The sequence below is a fragment of the Cryptomeria japonica genome, chromosome 10, assembly GCF_030272615.1.
Source record: "Cryptomeria japonica chromosome 10, Sugi_1.0, whole genome shotgun sequence".
NCBI lineage: Eukaryota > Viridiplantae > Streptophyta > Pinopsida > Cupressales > Cupressaceae > Cryptomeria > Cryptomeria japonica.
This window is the reverse complement of record NC_081414.1, coordinates 887890545-887909861: the sequence shown is the minus strand read 5'-3', so window position 1 is coordinate 887909861 and position 19317 is coordinate 887890545.

Below are 19317 nucleotides of genomic sequence, written 5' to 3'. Positions count from 1 at the left end.
TTCAGCTTGTTTCTCCTGTCTTGTTCCCTCAGATGGTATTTCCTGAGTAACATCCTCTACGTCCAGAGCATCAACATCAATAGTGTCGATCGGTTCAACAACCGGATTTCCTTCCTCATCAAATACTTCATCCAGTTTAGATATTACCGGTTCTTTCTCAGCTTTTCGGTTGGCTAGACACACTTTGTGAGAATGGACAGTAGTTGCCATATACTGATGAGTGTCCTTTTTGACATCATCAACTCTTCCTTCCAATAGCCAGAGTCTTCTTCTTCTAGTGAAGAAGAGTCCTTTATTTTGGTCAATGACATCAAACAATTCTGAATTTGACAGGTCGGGAAAGTATTGTGCAAAAACTTTCTCCCTAATTTCTTGTTCCTTCTCTATGGCAATGTGCCATATATTATCTAATGACTTGTATAAAGAATCCGATGTCTAAGATTTAATTTCTGAAGGTGACCAGTCATAGGTGCACAAATACTTGATAATCTCTTTCTCTACCTCTTCCTTTTCCTCATCATTAAAATCATCAAAATAATCTACCAAATCATGTAACAATTTTCTTCTAATATTCTTAATTATTCTTTGACAATGTGTCAAAGGTTTGTAGGAAGAAATATCAATATATACCAGTGCAGATGATGCCAGTTCATTCTTTTTCTTTTTCCTTGTCTGTCTCGCCTTCTTGGGCTGCTCCTCAAACACAGTTTCTTTTGAGTCCGGAGAATTGGTTTTTGTCTTCCTTTTCCTCTCGAAGACTTTAGCAGGTGCTGCTTCTAGTTTCTTTTTAGCCGGTGACCACTTGGTCACTTTAGGAATGGCTGTAGTAGCCAGTGCTGATGTAGATGGCACTTCTTTTGCCTTCTTCATTGAAGGTTCTTTTCCTTTCTTTGCTGAGGGTTCCTCAATCGAGGTTACCCTTTCTAGGTAGGTGCCGGTTCTCCTTGCCTTTGGATCAAGTGGTAAGGCAATAAGGGTAGAGGCATATCCTTCCAGCATATCATTCATTACCTCATAGCCCATAGGCTCCACTTCCTCCTATCTGGGCTCAACAGCCTCCATTATGCATTGATCCACTTTAATGGTGAAACAGATATCATCTTCATATTTCTTGACAATATCACCTAATATTCTCATCCTTTGACTCATTTTGCATCTGAACTCATCAAAGTACTTGTTCAGAACTTCAGGGTAACCGGTTCCAACTGCTTGCAAACTTTCCTTTATCTACTTGGTAACCGGTTGGTCCACAGACCACTGAATATCTCCTAGTCTTGGGAAGTAACCTTGGAAGTAAAAGAACAACCCAACCAGTAGTTGTCCAAACTTGAACCTCAATGCATTATCCTTTTTGATCGATTTAAGATTCAATAGGAGTTGCCTTTGCATACCGATGCACAGGTCAAATGATGCATCCTCCTTGATCATCCGGTAAGCGGCATTTACCGCTACAGCAGATACAGAGTAAAGTCTGCTAGCAGAGAGCGTCCGGTAGCCTATCACCATGCAGACATACTTGACCAGATTATCCTTGATTGAATTGACAGTCATACCTCGTGAGTCGCTCACTAAATTGGTGAGCTTGGACATTTCAGACTTGCTTACCATCCTTAGGGCTGGCACTTCCCCTGTATTGTAGAATTTGGTGACAACATGAATTGCTTGCGGTGTAATATCATGCGTTCTTTCCAAGTACATCTTGTCACCATGAACTCTACTCAGAATGACCCTAATGTGATCATCTATGAAATCCTCTAGGAAATAAACAACATTCAGGAGCTTCTTCTTCTCCAAAATACTATACTCCAGTTTGATCTTTTTATCTTTTCCACAAAATAAACCTAGCTGCGAGTGAATTGCTAGAGACCTTAGGTCTTTGATTTTACAATCTATGTAATTTGAGATTCCCTCTTCTACTATCACACCAGCCAGAACTTATGATAGGGCATTATATTTAGACTTGCATTGAATAAAGCTTGCTGAATCGACAGATGCACTAGAGCTAGTATGGGATGCAAAAGCCATGATAGAAACTGAAAACTTGAAAATACCTTATGGAAATCATGAATTTGGGGCTTTCAGATTCTTCTCCACCTCACACTCTGTCGGTTGCAAAATCACCACTTTGTGTTCTTGACTTGACCATTTGCAATTTGAATTTGAATCTCCTTCAAGGTTCCTTAATTTCTTAGAATTGTAGCACAAATCACTTTTCTTCACTCTGCACTTGAAAACCTTCTTTGCTCGAAAAAATGATAGTGAGAAATGATTTGAAAAATCCTTTTAAGCATATTCCTCACCTACTGTCATTAATGCTCCATCATTAGGACGTAAACCCTAATTTGCCTTTTACCATTTCCAGTCTTCCGCCAAATGACAAGCATCACATACCGGTTAAGGTCTTTTACCAGTGTAAACCGGGGGTTTGAAACATTTCACCGTTTGCTCCCCCTAAGCTTTTCTGAAGCTTAGTTTGCCGGTTCCGTGATTTCCACACTAGGTGCAGAAACCGGTTCCTCTTGCAACATTGCTGGTTTCTTCTTCCAGGTCTTGTTCATATCTGCTTTAACAGTTTCAACATCAATGTTTCCTTCCGGAGTAACTGGTATATCATCCGATATACTCTTTCTACTTCTGCAGAATCTTGCTGAATGACTCGGTTTGTTGCAATGATAGCAAATCATTCTAGGTGCTCTCCAAGGTCCATTATTCATGTTTCTATTCTTCCTTCTGCATGTTGCAACAATGTGACCATGACCATGGCAAATCCAATAGTTAGCTCTCCATCCAGTTGCTAGTTGATAGCCACTGTTACCTGACTAATGATTATAAGCATTAAACCAGTTGGGGTTCCGGTTCACAAAAGATTCTGGACCAAATCCTTGAGTCCTCTGAGGGTATCTTCCAGTGTAGTTCATAACAGACCTACATTTAGATGCTCTATGCCCAAACTTGTTGCATGCATAACAATTACCATTGAACTTATTGGATCTAGGTACATTGTTTATAAAGTAAGGAAAATTATTATAGGCTTTGCTCCTACATACATTGGCAGTTTGTCCTTTTTTAAGATAGTTAAAGCAAATAGGTTTGAATTTTTTCTTACCTTTACCTTTGAATACCAATTGCTTCTTTGATTCTTCAGCATTTGTTCCTGAGGTCTCTCCTTCCTCATGATGAGAGAAACCAAGTCCATTGATATTCTTTACCGGTTTAGCCGATTCAAGCTTTTGCTCTAGCTTAACAGTACTCTTGTTGAACTTAGCAACTATTGCTTTTGATTTAGAGAGTTCTTTGTAAATAGCAACATTTGTCTCCATTAGGTTTGTATTCTCAGAGATGGCTATATTCAGTTCACCTTGTACTTCTTCTTTTTCCATTCTTCTCTCATGAAGGTGAGCAGTAAGTGCACTGATCTCTTGCTTCAACTTGGAGATCTCATGATCTTTGTCCTTCACTAGATCTTCAGCTTTCCTCCCATTCTCAAGCTCTTGACACATTCAGATAGTCAATCCTTCCAACTCCTTTCTCAGGTTGGAGTTTGATTCATTCAACTTTTCTACTTCTTGGATTAGGGCTTCCATGTCTGCTTCATCAGAAGAACTATTTTCAGATAGCTCCATCAGCTTTTTAGCATGTTCTCTCATTTTTGCTTGAGAGACCTTATATTTTGCCATGAGTTCATCATAGGCTTGCTCAGACTGAGTGAGCTAGTGAGTAAGTTCCCTCATAGAGTATTCCCCCATATCTCTTTCCAAGTGGTTAGACTTATAGAAAGATAGGCTCTGATACCAATTGATGAATACTAAGAGGGGGGGGGGGGTGAATTAGTATACCGAAAAACACTTTATTTAAACACTTAAACAGTCTAGTGATAAACTGGTAAAACAATTTAACAGACAAACTGATTAACACACAAGCAAACCAAAATGATAATAAGACATTCACCCATAGGAGCAATAACACCATAAGGCAGGATATTTGATGTGGAAACCCAAATGGGAAAAACCACGGCGAGATGAAACTCACAAGTAACTATCTGTAGAATAGGAACCAGACCGGCTAAGGTCAAACTGGTTAAGATCATACAATGTTCTTTAGCAGAATAGATCCTGTTAGGAATCTCAATCTCTATTAGGAGATAAGTCCGATCAAGGACTACCTTGCTAGAGGATTTTAGATCCACAGAGGTGAACCACCTTGTTAGAGGATTTTACAAAGGCTACTCTGAGCCTACCTGGTTAAGGGATTCAGACTTGTCAAAGATGTGAGTAATCAACAAGTGTATGATCTAGCATATAGCACAGATTGCTTGGTTAGATCTAGTATGGCTCATAGTTAATGTATTCTAGCATTACTTTAGTCTTCAGTGACTGTCACTCTATTACACCTCACAAAATCGATCTTCACAGTTAAGATCGCTCTTACAAAAACTCATCAACCACCTTGAAACCTAGCAACAACATAACACCTTAACAACAACTTAAAACCCTAGACATGATGTCCTTTTAAAGGAATTTGATTTCATGTCGATCCAATAGGTTTACAATCCAATTCCCTAGGTTCAATGAACCTGGACATACTCGGTAACATGACACAAAAAGCACCACCAGAGTGTTGGCACCGTCAAACAATCGGTGGATGGTAACTCATCACAAAATATCAGTTGGTAACTCATCACAGAGTATTACCAGTTCATACAAAATATCGGTTGCCGGTTTGACAACAATGAAAACTGGTAAAAATGTGTTTTGCTGCTTTGATCCTTCGTACCGCTTGAGATCCACGAACTGCTTGGGGTCGACATGCTGCTTTAGACTGGTAAACACATTATGCAAAACACCAATAGTCTAAAGACTATAATACAACATACCAGTTGGAACAAATAATGGTTGAGCACTAACTCATACATATAAAGGAGATCTCAATGCAAGTGTGTGTCCATCAATGACAATCACATCATAAACATAAAAAATGCCAACACATCACCAAAACCAAGTTTCCAAACAATGTCTTCGACATATCCAAGTAATCTCTAGATGATAATAGATCATCCTCAGTGCCGGTGAACACTATAACCTCCCGGTGAACCAGATATCGGTGACTGTGCATAAGTCATTGAATATGTCGATGATCATAACCAAAGATCTCCAAGTGTTCTCAAGTGTTGACAAGTGTTGACATCAATGACAAAACCAATGCAACACATCCATAATACCAACAACTTGTAGCCCTAATTAGTGGGTAAAGGGACCTTCAGTTCAGATTCTCCCAAATACCTTGGTAAACAAATTGTGGATTCAAATACCCTTTTGGAAGTTATACAAGTCCCCAAAAGGAAGGATCAAGGTTTGGAAAATAAAGGTCTTTTCTGGTAGGAATTTGACTATCTTAGAAGGGCTAATCAGGTCTCTTTTGTGAAGCAACTATGTTCAGATGAATGAACCAGTGGGTTACAATCCCATGGGCATGTTAGGAAACATAAATCAATAGGGATTCCAGGGTTACATGCCTAGAAGCATTGCCATTCGCACACAAGAAGATTTTGTTTGTTCAAGGTCTAGGTAGCCACATTATAGAGATGTCTACCTAGGGTCCCTTCAAAAAAAAAACTCTTGGAACTCTAAAATACATTGACCATACTTTCCTTTCACCAAATCCCATGAGCCTCAAATTGGTAAAATGCAAGATATGTCCATGAATGAGGAAAAACCCAAGGTAAACCCTGGTTTTCTGGGTGCCTACAACAAAAATTCAATATCAAGAGCAACACACAATAAAGTCTCCAAATCAAAACCAAAACATAGTCAAATATCCTCTCAAATCAATTCACATAATTGGGAGTGGATCCCAATCTGTACAGAATCGTACCACGGACCGAAACTCCAAAATTGTAGGAAAACTCAAAATTTTATTAGTTTGTTTGCATCATAATTCTTCTTCATACAATCACCTCCTTGGAAATTGGATCCTTGAGGTGTATAAAACATTCCTCAACTACTCTTAACTGAAAATGAAGAGGTTAGAGCCATTGGAGAAGTTTCAAATTACAAAATGCAAAAAGTGCATAAAAGTTGCTCATGACAACTTTTGACAACTTTTGCAAAACTTGTCAAAATGTCATGTTTCGCCTCTTAATGCCTTGGGTCAAGTTTAACCCCTCCTAAAACATCTTAAAACACTCAAAACAAACATATTGGATCCCCTATTGGCCAAAAGTCCTAATTGGCTCATAGAAATGCCAAAATAGGAATTTGGCTCACAAGGTGTGGTTCGTTATTACAAACATATAATGCATGATTGAAAAACTATATAAAACATCCTAAAGACATTGTTAATGCCTTATAATCCCTTATCAGAGTCTGACATGTCATCTTGAAGGGTTTGATGAGGTGCTCTTGCACCATACTCCTCGGAAGAAGAAATCTCAAGTTTACTTGAGATGAGAGTCTATAGGTCGGCACCATGACATTCTTTGATCTGTTGCTCTGTCATCCAAACTACTTTAGTATCAGGTATCAGGTTGTCCTTTCCAAGCCATCAAATACTCCATGCAAAATTTATTCTTGGTTTACTTGGAAACCTTAATAACCTTATGCAACTTTGGTGGTTCATGTTTAGGAATGTCATCATCAACAATATCCTGCATTGTGTCTTCACCTGCATCAACACTACACTTATAAAGAGTTAAGTCATAAACATTAAAAATAGGCGACAAACCAAGATCAAATGGTAGTTGAAGTTCATAGGCATTTGAACCACATTTCTTCAAGATTTGGCAGGGGCCAATCTTTCTTTGCATCAGCTTTGTGTATCTTCCTTTTGGAAGTCTTTCCTTTTTCAAGTGAACCCACACCAAGTCTCCTAAATCAAACTAAACATCTCTCTTCTTTTTGTTAGAATGAGCTTTATATCTCTCTGCAGATTGTTGAAGATGAGTCTTCACTTGGTCGTGGATCTCTTGTATAACAGTAGCAAAGTTTTCTCCATCTGCACTAATGGGTTCTCATTGAGGTATCTCTCTCAACTCCAGCACACCTCTAGGGTGGATGCCATAGACAATCTGAAAAGGTTACTTACCGGTACTCCTATTCACTATGTCATTATAGGATAATTCTGCCTGAGACAATATACTATCCCACCTTTCTCCATGCTGTCTAGTCAAACACTTTAAGAGATTTCATAGTGATATATTTACAACTTCAGTTTGACCATTTGTTTGGGGATGGTAGGCTAAGGAGAAAGATAAATTTGTACCAAGTTTCTTCCAAAGGGTCCTCTAAAAGTGACCAACAAATTTTACATCCGTATTAGAGACTATGGTCAAAGGTAAGCCATGTATTCGAACAATCTCTTTAAAGAACAAATTTGCTACATAAGAAGCATCACAAGTTGTTTTGCATGGCAAGAAATGTGCCATCTTACTGAACCTATACACCACTACAAAAACACTATCATATCCTTTCCCTGTCCTAGGCAACCCTAAAACAAAATCCATACTTATGCTTTCCCATGGTCTTGAAGGTATGGGTAAAGGCTGGTATAAACCTGCATTGGTGGACTTTCCTTTTGCCTTTTGGTAGATCACACATGTCTCCACAAATCTCCTAACATCTGTCTGTAGTTTGGGCCAAAAATAGTGTCTTTTTACCAAATCTAATGTCTTGTCAAGACCAAAATGTCCTGCCATTGCTCCATAATGTTTTTCCTTAATGATATTCACTCTCATAGAGTGTTTGGGTATGCATAGTTGTGTACCCTTAAACAATAATCCATTTTGAATAAAAAATTCAGAATACTCAACATGAAACCGTTCATCAAATGAAGTACATACCTTGTAGGCCTCTCCAAAATCTTCATCATCTTCATACATGGTTTTCAAAGAGTCTATTCCAACACTCTCCAACTGAATTTTATTTGCAGTTAGGACTCTTCTGCTCAAAGCATCTGCCACCTTATTCTTGACTCCTTTCTTGTTCTTAATAATGAAAGTGAAAGCTTGTAGGGTCTCTACCAATTTCATGTGCTAGTGATTCAACTTTTCTTGACTGTTTATGAAGCTAAGGGCCTGATTGTCTATGAAAACTATGAATTCTTTTGGTAGCAAGTAGTGTCTCCACTTTTTCAATGATTGGACTAGAGCATACATCTCTAGATCATAAGATGAGTATCTTCTCTTTGCCTCATTCAACTTCTCACTGAAGAAAGCAATTGGTCTTCCTTCTTGATCGAGTACTGATCCAATGGCCATGTGACTAGCATCACATTCTACTTGAAAGATATTGTTGAAGTCAGGTAGGGCAAGGACCAGTTGTTCTGCAACTTTTCTTTTCAATGTTTCAAAAGAATTATCTACTTAAATTGACCAACTAAACCTGTTCTTTTGTCCTCCCTTTATTGTATCAAGCATAGGGGTACAAATATGACTAAAGACTCTTATAAACATCCTATAAAAGGTAGCTAAGCCATGGAAACTCCTAACATCATTCATTGTCCTAGGTGTAGGCCAAGACAATATGGCACTCACCTTTTCTTGATCCATTTTCAATTCACCATATGAGATCACAAATCCCAAGTAAATGATCTTTTCCTGCATAAAAAAACACTTTTCCAAGTTGATCATTAATTGTTCTTCAGACAATCTCCTTAGGACCAGGTTTACATGCTTTAGATGTTCTCCTTTGGTTTGACTAAAAACTAGAATGTCATCTAGGTAGACTATAACAAATTTTCCTATGAAATCCCTCAAGACTTCATTCATTAACTTCATAAAGGTACTAGGTGCATTGGATAAGCCAAAGGGTATGACTTTCCACTCATATAAGCCCTCATTTGTTTTAAAGGCAGTTTTCCATTCATCTCTCGGCCTAATCCTAATATGATGATAGTCACTTTTTAAATCAATTTTTGTAAAATATCTAGCACCCCCCAAACAATCTAACAAATCCTCAATCCTAGGCATGGGAAACCTATACTTGATAGTAATCTTGTTGATAGCTCTTGAATCAGTACAAAGCCTCCAAGTGCCTTCCTTTTTGGGTGCCAAGACTACAGGGACTGGACATGGGCTCAAACTTTTTCCAATCAATCCGGATTCCAACAATGCTTCAACCTGTTTTGCCATCTCAACATTTTGATTTGGTGTGAGCTTGTATGCTACTTTATTAGGCAATGTGGATCTTGTTAGGTCCCAGAGATAACTGAGAGGGGGGGGGGTGAATCAATTGTCTTAGAGATTCAAATAAACAACTATTTAACCAACTAATTGTTTAATATCGGTAAACCAGTTAAGTATGCCAGTAGACAATGTTGACAGTAAATTGCTATACCGGTAAGGATTAATGCATGAAACATAAATATAAAGTCATCCACAACACATAACACCAATATTTGTACGTGGAAACCCTATAAGGGGAAAAACCACGGTGGGAAACCTTACCCACAAATAGATGATACTATTACAGATAGTAAGTGTACATAAATGGGGTCTGCACATGCAGAAAGGCCAATAGCCTAGAGCTCACTGCTCAATCACAAAATGGGAGTTACACTAACTACAATTGGATAGTTAAATCCAATAAGAATGTATTGTACAAAATAGCATCTTCATATGCTGGATTCAGTACCGGTGTAATGCTGATATACTTTTCACAAAATCCTAACTTGACCTTCAAATGATGTCTTCGTGTATAGCTCTACTTAATCTCACATATACCCTCACACAACCTTTTTTTTGCATTCCACATTCAATCTTACAAATAAGATCTTACATTTATACCATAACCTAGGACCAATTTTAGTAGGTTGGCTCTACAAGATATTGCAATAAAAACATTTTACCATCAACATAATATCCGATGCAATAACCAATTAAACATTTCGGCTTAATGCATTTACATAAAAAATAAATCATCTTCATAGCGTGCCATGCTGATCTGGAAAAGATAAACCTGCCAGTGTAACCCTAGGTAACCCTGGACCTATTTGCCGGTAAAAGCAAATATGCAAGTATGAATATACCAATGATTAATTCTTCAAAACAAAGTGTCCACATGATGTCTTCAATGTTACCAGGTATCTTCCATATCATTCCAAGTGTCGGTGATCATTATATCCTGTCGGTGAACCATATACCAGTAACTGTGCAATAGTTACTTGCTTGCCGGTGAATGCTGCTGGATCTCTAGAGTGCTAGTGTTTAGTAGGTGTTGACATCAATGACAAAACCATACCAAAATACCAACAATCTCCCCCTTTGGCATTGATGGCTACACAAGATGGAAAAACCATCAAAGTGCCAAAACATAAATGCCAAGTGTAAAACCAACAAACTCCTCAAGGTAACAAACTCTCCCCAATTGATAATATGTTTTTCCATATATCTCCCCCCCTTTGACATTAAATGGAAAAGTTATAATTATATAGAATACCAATCAATTAAATATACCAACTACTCCCCCTTTGAAGTAGCTACCTCATCAAAGACCGAAGTAAAAGATTTGTCTTTCAATTCTGCCAGTTGATGACTATCATCAACTGTCTAAGTTTCTACCGGTAGTGGTATGACTCCAAGCTGATCTCTGAGATATTCAAAAGTCTCCTTAGGCAGAGGTTTTGTAAAAATATCTGGAAGCTGTTCTTTAGTATTCACATAAACTAGTTTTATCTCTTTTTCCTCAACTTTTTCTCTTAGAAAATTCTATTTGATAGAAACATGTTTTGTTTTAGAGTGTAATACCGAATTCTTAGATATATCAATTGCTGCAGTGTTATCACAATATATAGTGATAGGTTCCTTGCATTTTACCTTTATGTCTTTCAACATTTTCTTAAGCCATAGTACCTGTGTATAGTTTGTTGCTGCTACAACATATTCTGATTCTGTTGTTGATAAAGATGTACAACTCTATTTCTTACTCAACCAAGAAGCTAATCTCTTTCCAAGAAAGAATGCTCCGCCGGTGGTGCGTTTTCTATCATCCACATCTCATGCCCAATTTGCATCTGTGTATGCACATAGGTCAAAATTTTCATCTCTAGGATACCATAATCCAAGATTTGCAGTGCCTTGTACGTATCAGAAAATCCTTTTTACTGCTGATTCATGATTTTCCTTAGGATTACTTTGAAATATTGAAACAATACATTCTACATTCATAATATCAGGTCTAGTTTGTGTCAAATACAGTAAACCTCCTATCATAGATTTGTATCTAGTTGGATTAACAGGTGTAGATTCATCCCTTTGAGATAATTTGTCATTTGTAGTCATAGGTGTGCTTACCGGTTTAGAGTTCTCCATTCCAAATTTCTTCAGTAACTCTTTTAGGTACTTGGATTGACTCAAAAATATACCTTTATCAGTTTGTGAAATCTACAATCCTAAAAAGAATTTTATTTCTCCAATCATAGACATTTCAAATTCTTGCTGCATTTTAATAGAAAATTCCTTACATAATCCATATAGAGCATTTCTTAACCTGCAAACCATATCATTGTCATCTGTCAAAGAAAATCCACCAAGTTGTTGAATATAGACTTCCTCTTCAAGATCTCTATTCAAGAATGCACATTTAATATCCATTTGATAAACTTTGTAGTTTTTATGAGCTGCAAAAGCCAAGAATAATCTGACTGCCTCAATTCTAGCTATTGGTGCAAAGGTTTCATTGGAATCAATTCCTTCTTTCTGAGAATAACCCTTACACACTAGTCTTGCTTTATTTCTGACAACCTTACCATCTTCATTAAGTTTGTTTCTAAATATCCATTTAGTTCCAATTACATTTTTATCTTTAGGCCGGGAACTAATGTCCCAGTATTATTTTTCTCAATTTGTCCTAATTCTTCTTCCATAGCTTTAATCCAGAATTTATCTTCACATGCCTCATTTACAGATGATGGTTCAATTTGAGAAATAAGACATACCTCTTCATTTGCCAGTCTTCCTCTTGTCATAACTGCTTTAAATTTGTTTCCAATTATCTGATCTTTAGAATGATTCAATCTTACATACCAGGGTTTCTTATTTTGCTGTTGTTCTTCAATTACTGTGGAATCCTCTGATGATACCGGGGCAACTGGATCTTCATTTTGTACCGGTGGATTTAATGTAGGTTTATTTGTCACAATTTCTGTTGCCGGTTTAGAGTCTATATACCTCGAAGTTCCTCTGAATTGTTCATCAATCTTTACATTTGTACTCTCAACAATTTTCTGCAATCTCTTGTTAAAACATCTATATGCCTTGCTTTTAGATGAATAGCCAAGAAATTTTCCTTCATCACTTCTAGGATCAAATTTGCCAATATACTCATCTCTTCTAATATAACATTTACTTCCGAAAATTCTGAAATACTTAAGAGTAGGAGTATTACCAAACCATAGTTCATGAGGGGTCTTACCAGTTTCACCTTTGATGTGAACTTTGTTGAATGTATAGACAGCTGTGCTAACTGCTTCTCTCCAATACACATGTGGTAAGTTTGCTTCAAATAACATGCTTCTTGGTGCATCCAAGATAGTTCTATTTTTCCTTTCAACAACTCCATTTTGCTGTGGTGTCCGAGGTGCTGATAACTGTCTTCTGATTCCATTCACTTCACAGAATGTATTGAAGTCCTTATATGTGAATTCTCCTCCTTGATCTGATCTTGAACATTTGATTTTCTTACCGGTTTCATTTTCAACCATTGCTTTGAATAGTTTGAATTTTCCAAGTGCTTATGATTTTTCTCTGAGAAAAGTAACCCAACACATTCTAGAATAATCATTAATAATTAGCATGAAATATCTATCACCTTGTAAGCTTTTAGTTCTAGCTGGACCACATAAATCAGTGTGAATCAAATCAAGAGAATTATTGGATTTTTCTGGAATACTTTTGAAACTAGCTCTAACTTGTTTTCCAAATTGACATTCCTTACAAATTGTATTATGAGGTTTCACAATTTTAGGTAGATCTCTAACTTCCTTAGAAGTACTGATCTTCATAATGCAATCAAAGTTTACATGACAGAGTCTTTTATGCCATTACCAACTTTCATCTATATGTGCAATCAAGCATGCCTTTTCATTGTTATTCAAATGAAAGATATTACGTCTAGTTTGATTACCAGTTGCAATTTCCAAACCAGTTCTATTCATGATTTTGCATTTTCCATTCTTAAATTGTAACTAAAATCCTTTCTCAACCAATTGACCAACACTTAAAAGATTATGCCTTAATCCTTCAACATAGTAGACATTGTCAATGTTATGTTTACCATCAAGAGATATTGTACCCTTACCTTTGATTGAACAGGCTTTGTCATCTCCAAATCTTACTAAACCTCCATTGTATTCTTGAAAGTTCAAGAATTTACCTTTGTCTCCTGTCATATGATGTGAGCATCTTGAGTCAATGATCCATTCATCTTTTACTTCAATTTTAGCTGCTAAGGCTTGTTCTATCGGTTGAGCAGTAGGTGCCAATTGATCTTCTATTATAGCAAAAAAAACCCATCCATTGTCTGCTGGATCCTCATCAGAATCATCAGTCACACCTTCATCAGTAATGTAACATGATTTGTCTTTGTTCTTCTTCAATTTGTATCTCTGATATTCAAGATTAGGTTTGTATGTTCTTCTAGCTTCTTCTCTTAGTTTGACATGTCAATCAGGGCATCTTGAATCCATATGACCAATCTTATTGCAGTTGAAAAATTTAAAGGGTGCTTTACCTTCATACTTACTTCCAACTGGACCTTTTGGCATTTTTCTTGCAAATAGTGCTTCAAGTTCTTCAAGCTCTTCATTCTCCTTCCTAGCTTCTTCAAGTTCTCTTGCATAAAAAGCTTTCCAATCTGATTTGTCAAATGATTGAGTAGATGAAATTGATGCTTTGAAGGCCAAATCTAACTTTATAGTAGCAACAGGGCCAAATTCCCCAATTTCAATGTAGCCCTAGTCATTGATGTATTAGGCATTGTTCTTAACTCATTTATAACAGTAACCTTCATTTTATATGCCGGTGGCAATCCTCTTAAGATTTTTGAAACAATTTTATCATCACTCAAAGTTCCTCCACAACATTTAATACCCAAAACAATTTCATTTACTCCTTTCATCTTCTTCCATTTTTAGATGTTCATACTTGACCCGAAAGCTTTCAAGTTTTACAATATTGATTGTGGTGTTTCGAAATGATTCCAAATAGCTTTAGTAGTAGACCTATTTGATAATCCCATGATTTGTTGATCTGATAATGCACTCAAAAGTGCTTCTCTTGCTTTGCAATCATTCTCCTCATCTTTAGCTAAGGTAGTTGGAGTAGGCTGATCGGGAGTGGCAGTAGTATAACCATTCTTTGTAACTTCCTAGATGTCTTTACCAATGCAATTCAGATGTGTCTCCATCCTGATCTTCCATATCCCATAGTTGGTTCCATCAAGTTTAGGACTGTCCTTCCTGAAATAATTAGTAGACATTGGATCTCCTCAAGTTGTTAAACTTATGCAAAAAGAGGACTAGGCTCTGATACCAATTGTTAGGTCCCAGAGACAATTGAGAGGGGGAGGGTGTGAATCAGTTGTCTTAGAGATTCAAATCAAAAACTATTTAACCAACTAATTGCTTAATACTGGTAAACCAGTTAAGTATGCCGGTAGACAGTGTTGATAGTAAATTGCTATACCGGTAAGGATTAATGCATGAAACATAAATGTAAAGTCATCCACAACACATAACACCAATATTTGTACATGGAAACCCTATAAGGAGAAAAACCATGGTGGGAAACCTTACCCACAAACAGATGATACTACTGCAGATAGTAAGTGTACATAAATGGGGTTTGCACATGCAGAAAGGCCAACAGCCTAGAGCTCACTGCTCAATCAAAAAATGGGAGTCACACTGACTACAGTTGGATGGTTAAATCCAATAAGAATGTACTGTACAAAATAGCATCTTCATATGCTGGATTCAGTACCGGTGTAATGCTGATATGCTTTTCACAAAATCCTAACTTCACCTTCAAATGATGTCTTCGTGTATAGCTCTGCTTAATCTTGCATATACCCTCACACAACCTTTTTTTTGCATTCCACATTCATTCTTACAAATAAGATCTTACATTTATACCATAACCTAGGACCAATTTTAGTAGGTCAACTCTACAAGATATTACAATAAAAACATTTTACAATCAACATAATATCCGATGCAATAACTGATTAAACATTTCGGTTTAATGCATTTACATAAAAAATAAATCATCTTCATAGCGTGCCATGCTGATCTGGAAAAGATAAACCTACCGGTGTAGCCCTAGGTAACCCTGGACCTATTTGCCGGTAAAAGAAAATATGCAAGTATGAATATACCGATGATTAATTCTTCAAAACAAAGTGTTCACACGATGCCTTCGACGTTACCAGGTATCTTCCATATCATTCCAAGTGTCGATGATCATTATATCCTGCTGGAGAACCATATACCAATAACTGTGCAATAGTTACTTGCTTGCCGGTGAATGTTGCTGGATCTCCAGAGTGCTAATGTTTAGTAGGTGTTGACATCAATGACAAAACCATACCAAAATACCAACAGATCTAGGTATAAGGTCTATACAATGGTTTATGTCCCTCATGGGAGGTAGTGACCTTGGCATGCCATCAGAGATGACACCCTTGTATTTGTCTAGTAGCTGTTGCACTGTAGGGTCAATCAACCTCAATCTGTCCTCTTTCTCATCCTCAAATCTCTCCACCTTTGTTACTATTGGAATAGGGATAAGGGAATAACAGACCATGCCTTCATTTGCCATGTTATTCATGATCTGCTTCCCTCCTAATATCAACACCTTGGCTTCCTTTTGTTTGGTTTCCTCCTCACTCTCCATTAAAGGTAGCAACTCAATTACCTTACCATCCTTGGTAATAGAATATGTATTTCTAGCACCATTATGTTGTGCCTTCAAATCAAACTGCCATGGTCTCCCAAATAGGAGATGACGAGCATCCATATTTGCAATATCAAACATCAACTTATCGCTATAAGTTCCAATTTGAAATTCTACCCAAGCCCGCTCTTCCACAACAGCTTGCTGTCCTTGTGTGAGCCATGAGACCTTATAGGGGCAAGGGTGAGGTAGTCTCCTCAAATTCAGTTTCTCCACCATCTCTAGAGACACAAAGTTCTCAGTTGAACCAGAATCTATTAGGACCTTGCATACCTTTCCACCTACTTTGCAAGTGGTCTTGAATAGAGACTTCTTCTGTGGGGGTTATCTAATAGACATCTTCATAGTGGTTATTTCTCTTCTGATCATCAAGGCTTCACCTCTTTAGGGTATCCGTATCTATCAGGGTATTGATACTTTGGTATGTGTTTAAACTTTCCACACTTTGGAAGTCAGCCTCTAAAATCAAGTTACTTCTTCTTTCTCCAATGGAACTAGTAGGCTTCTCCAGGCATCTATTAGCCATGTGTCCTTCTTGATTGCAATTATAACATCTGATTGGATCTCTACCTTAAGATCTTCCTCTGAATGGTGGTCTTCTTCCTCTGAAGTTACATCTTTGATTGTATCCTCCATTGTTATTGGAACTACTCTCTCCTTTAGTGCCTTCTTGACTGGTTTCACTTTGATTTCCAAAGCCATTTTCTTTGCTTCTAAAAAAATTTCTTCCACCCCTCTACTATCTTCCTCTTCCTTTATTATTCTGCTCTTGTCTCCTTTTGATCTTCTCTTCCACCTTGATAGTAAGTTGATGGAATCTACCAATGGTATTCGGGCTAAGAAGGTTCAATTCTTCTTGAATGTTGTACCTTAAACCATTTAGGTACCGGTCAACTTTCTCACTCTCTTTCTCTTTTGTTTTTGACTTTATGCATAGCCTTTGGAACTCCTCTGTATATGAGTTCACATCCATCTCTTTTTGCTTGAGATTTTGTCTCCTCTTATGGAGTTGTATTTCATAGTCTTTGGGTACATAGGCATCTTTAATTAAGGTAACCATTCTCTTCCAAGAAACAATCTTGGGCTTATTGTCCTTCTCTCTTTCCTCTTGGAAAAAGTTCCACCAAGTTAGGGCTGCTCCCTTTAACTTGGACTTAGCAATCTTCACCTTTTGTTGTCCTAGAATGTCTTGACACTCAAAGAAACTAGACAGGGAGTCTATCCAATCCATTGCAACATCTGGTTCCATCTTCCCAGTGAAAGTTGACAAATCAATCTTCTGTTCCATGGTTCTCCTCTCTATGGATTTGAGGGCATTAAGGAAGTGCCTCTGGTTAGGAGGAATCACCTCTTCCTCCGGAATAGGGATCTCATCCTCATCCCCTTCATCACAACTACCAGTGCCTCCATCTTCCTTTCCATCTACTCTGCCTCTCAACCTCTCTAGCTCCCTCTGCATTGCTTTGCAAGTAGTGGCCTTCTCTCTCACAATCTTTGCTAATTTCATGTTGGTGATTGGTCCTCTAGGGACCTCTTCTTCTTGTCCCTATGACATCTCTCAATCTTCTATCTCTTTACCAACACCGTTTACTAGCTTTGATACTACTTGATGTAGAGCCCTCCTTGTTACTTGCCAAACACCTCCAAATGTATGACACTGACCCCTTAACACATGGATGGGATCCTATCAAGTCAAGGCTCTACAACTTTAGTACAATCTTCTCAACATCTCCAAGACCCTTTCTTACTCAATTTGGGGTATCTTGCTACAACACACTCCATGGTACCTCCAAGGGTTACAAATTAGTTTCACACTAGTAATGGCTCATACAAAACTCCCCAAGTTCAATCAAAGCACTGGTGGCAAGGGTACCTACTCATTCCTTAAGAAACTCACTCAATTAGGCCTAGTCGCTTGTAGCCCTATTTAGTTGGTAAAGGGACCTTCAATTTAGATTCTCCCAAAAACCTTGGTAAACAAATTATGGATTCAAATACCCTTTTGGAAGTTATACAAGTCTCCAAAAGGAAGGGTCAAGGTCTAGAAAATAAAGGTCTTTGCCGATAGCAATTTGATTGTCTTATAAGGGCTAATTAGGTCTCTTTTGTGAAGCAACTATGTTCAGATGAATGAACCAGTGGGTTAGAATCCCATGGGCATGTTGGGAAACATAAATCAATAGGGATTCAAGGGTTACACACCTGGAAGCATTGCCATTTGTACACAAGGTGATTTTGTTTGTTCAAGGTCTAGGTAGCCACATTATAGAGATGTCTATCCAGGGTCGCTTCAAACACTTCTCTCCCTTTCTCCTCCTACAAAACACTCTTGGAACTCTAAAATAAATTGACCATATTTGCCTTTCACCAAATCCCATGAGCCTCAGATTGGTAAAATGCAAGATATGGCCATGAATGAGGAAAAATCTGAGGTAAACCCTGGTTTTCCGGGTACCTACTATTGGTATTTTGGATATGTTGATATGGTTTTGTCATTGATGTCAACACCTGTTAACACTTATCAACTCTGGCACTTGGAGAATTGGCAATGTTCACCGGCATGCAAGTGACTTATGCACACTCACTAGTAGGATATATTGCTCATCGACACTTGGAATGACATGGAAAATACTTGGTTATGTCAAAGACATCGTTTGGACACTTTGTCTTGAAGATTTGTTCATTGGTATATTCGTGTTTGCATATTTGCTGTTACCAACAAATAGGTCCAGGATTAGCACCGACAAGCTTATCTATTTTAGATCAGTATGACGCACTATGGAGATGATTTAGTATTGTTGTAAATGCATGAAGCCGACATGTTGAATCAGATATTGCATTGGTTATGGTTTTACTTGTAAACTATTTTATTGTAATATCTTTTGTAAAGCCGACCTACTCAATTGGTCTTAGGCTTTGGTATATATGTAAGATCTTATTTGTAAGATCTATATGCGAATGTGAAAAAGGATTGTAATTCGGTATATGTGAATATAAGAAGAGCTATACACATAGACATCATTTGAAGGTTGAAGGAAGGTTTCTGTGAAGACATATAAGAATTGAACTAGTACTGAATCCAACATATGAAGATGCTATCTTGAGCAGTACATCATTTTTGGATTTAACCATCCAATTGTAGTTAGTGTGACTCCTATTTGTGTTTGAGCGGCGAGCTCTAGGTGCTTGGCCTTTCTGCATGTGCAAATCCCATTTGTATACACATACTATCTGTAGTAGTATCATCTGATTGTGGGTAAGGTTTCCCATTGTGGTTTTTTCCCTTACAAGGTTTCCACGTACAAATATTGGTGTTATGTGTTGTGGATGTTATTGTCTTTTTGTTTCATGCATTAATCTTTACCGGTACTGCA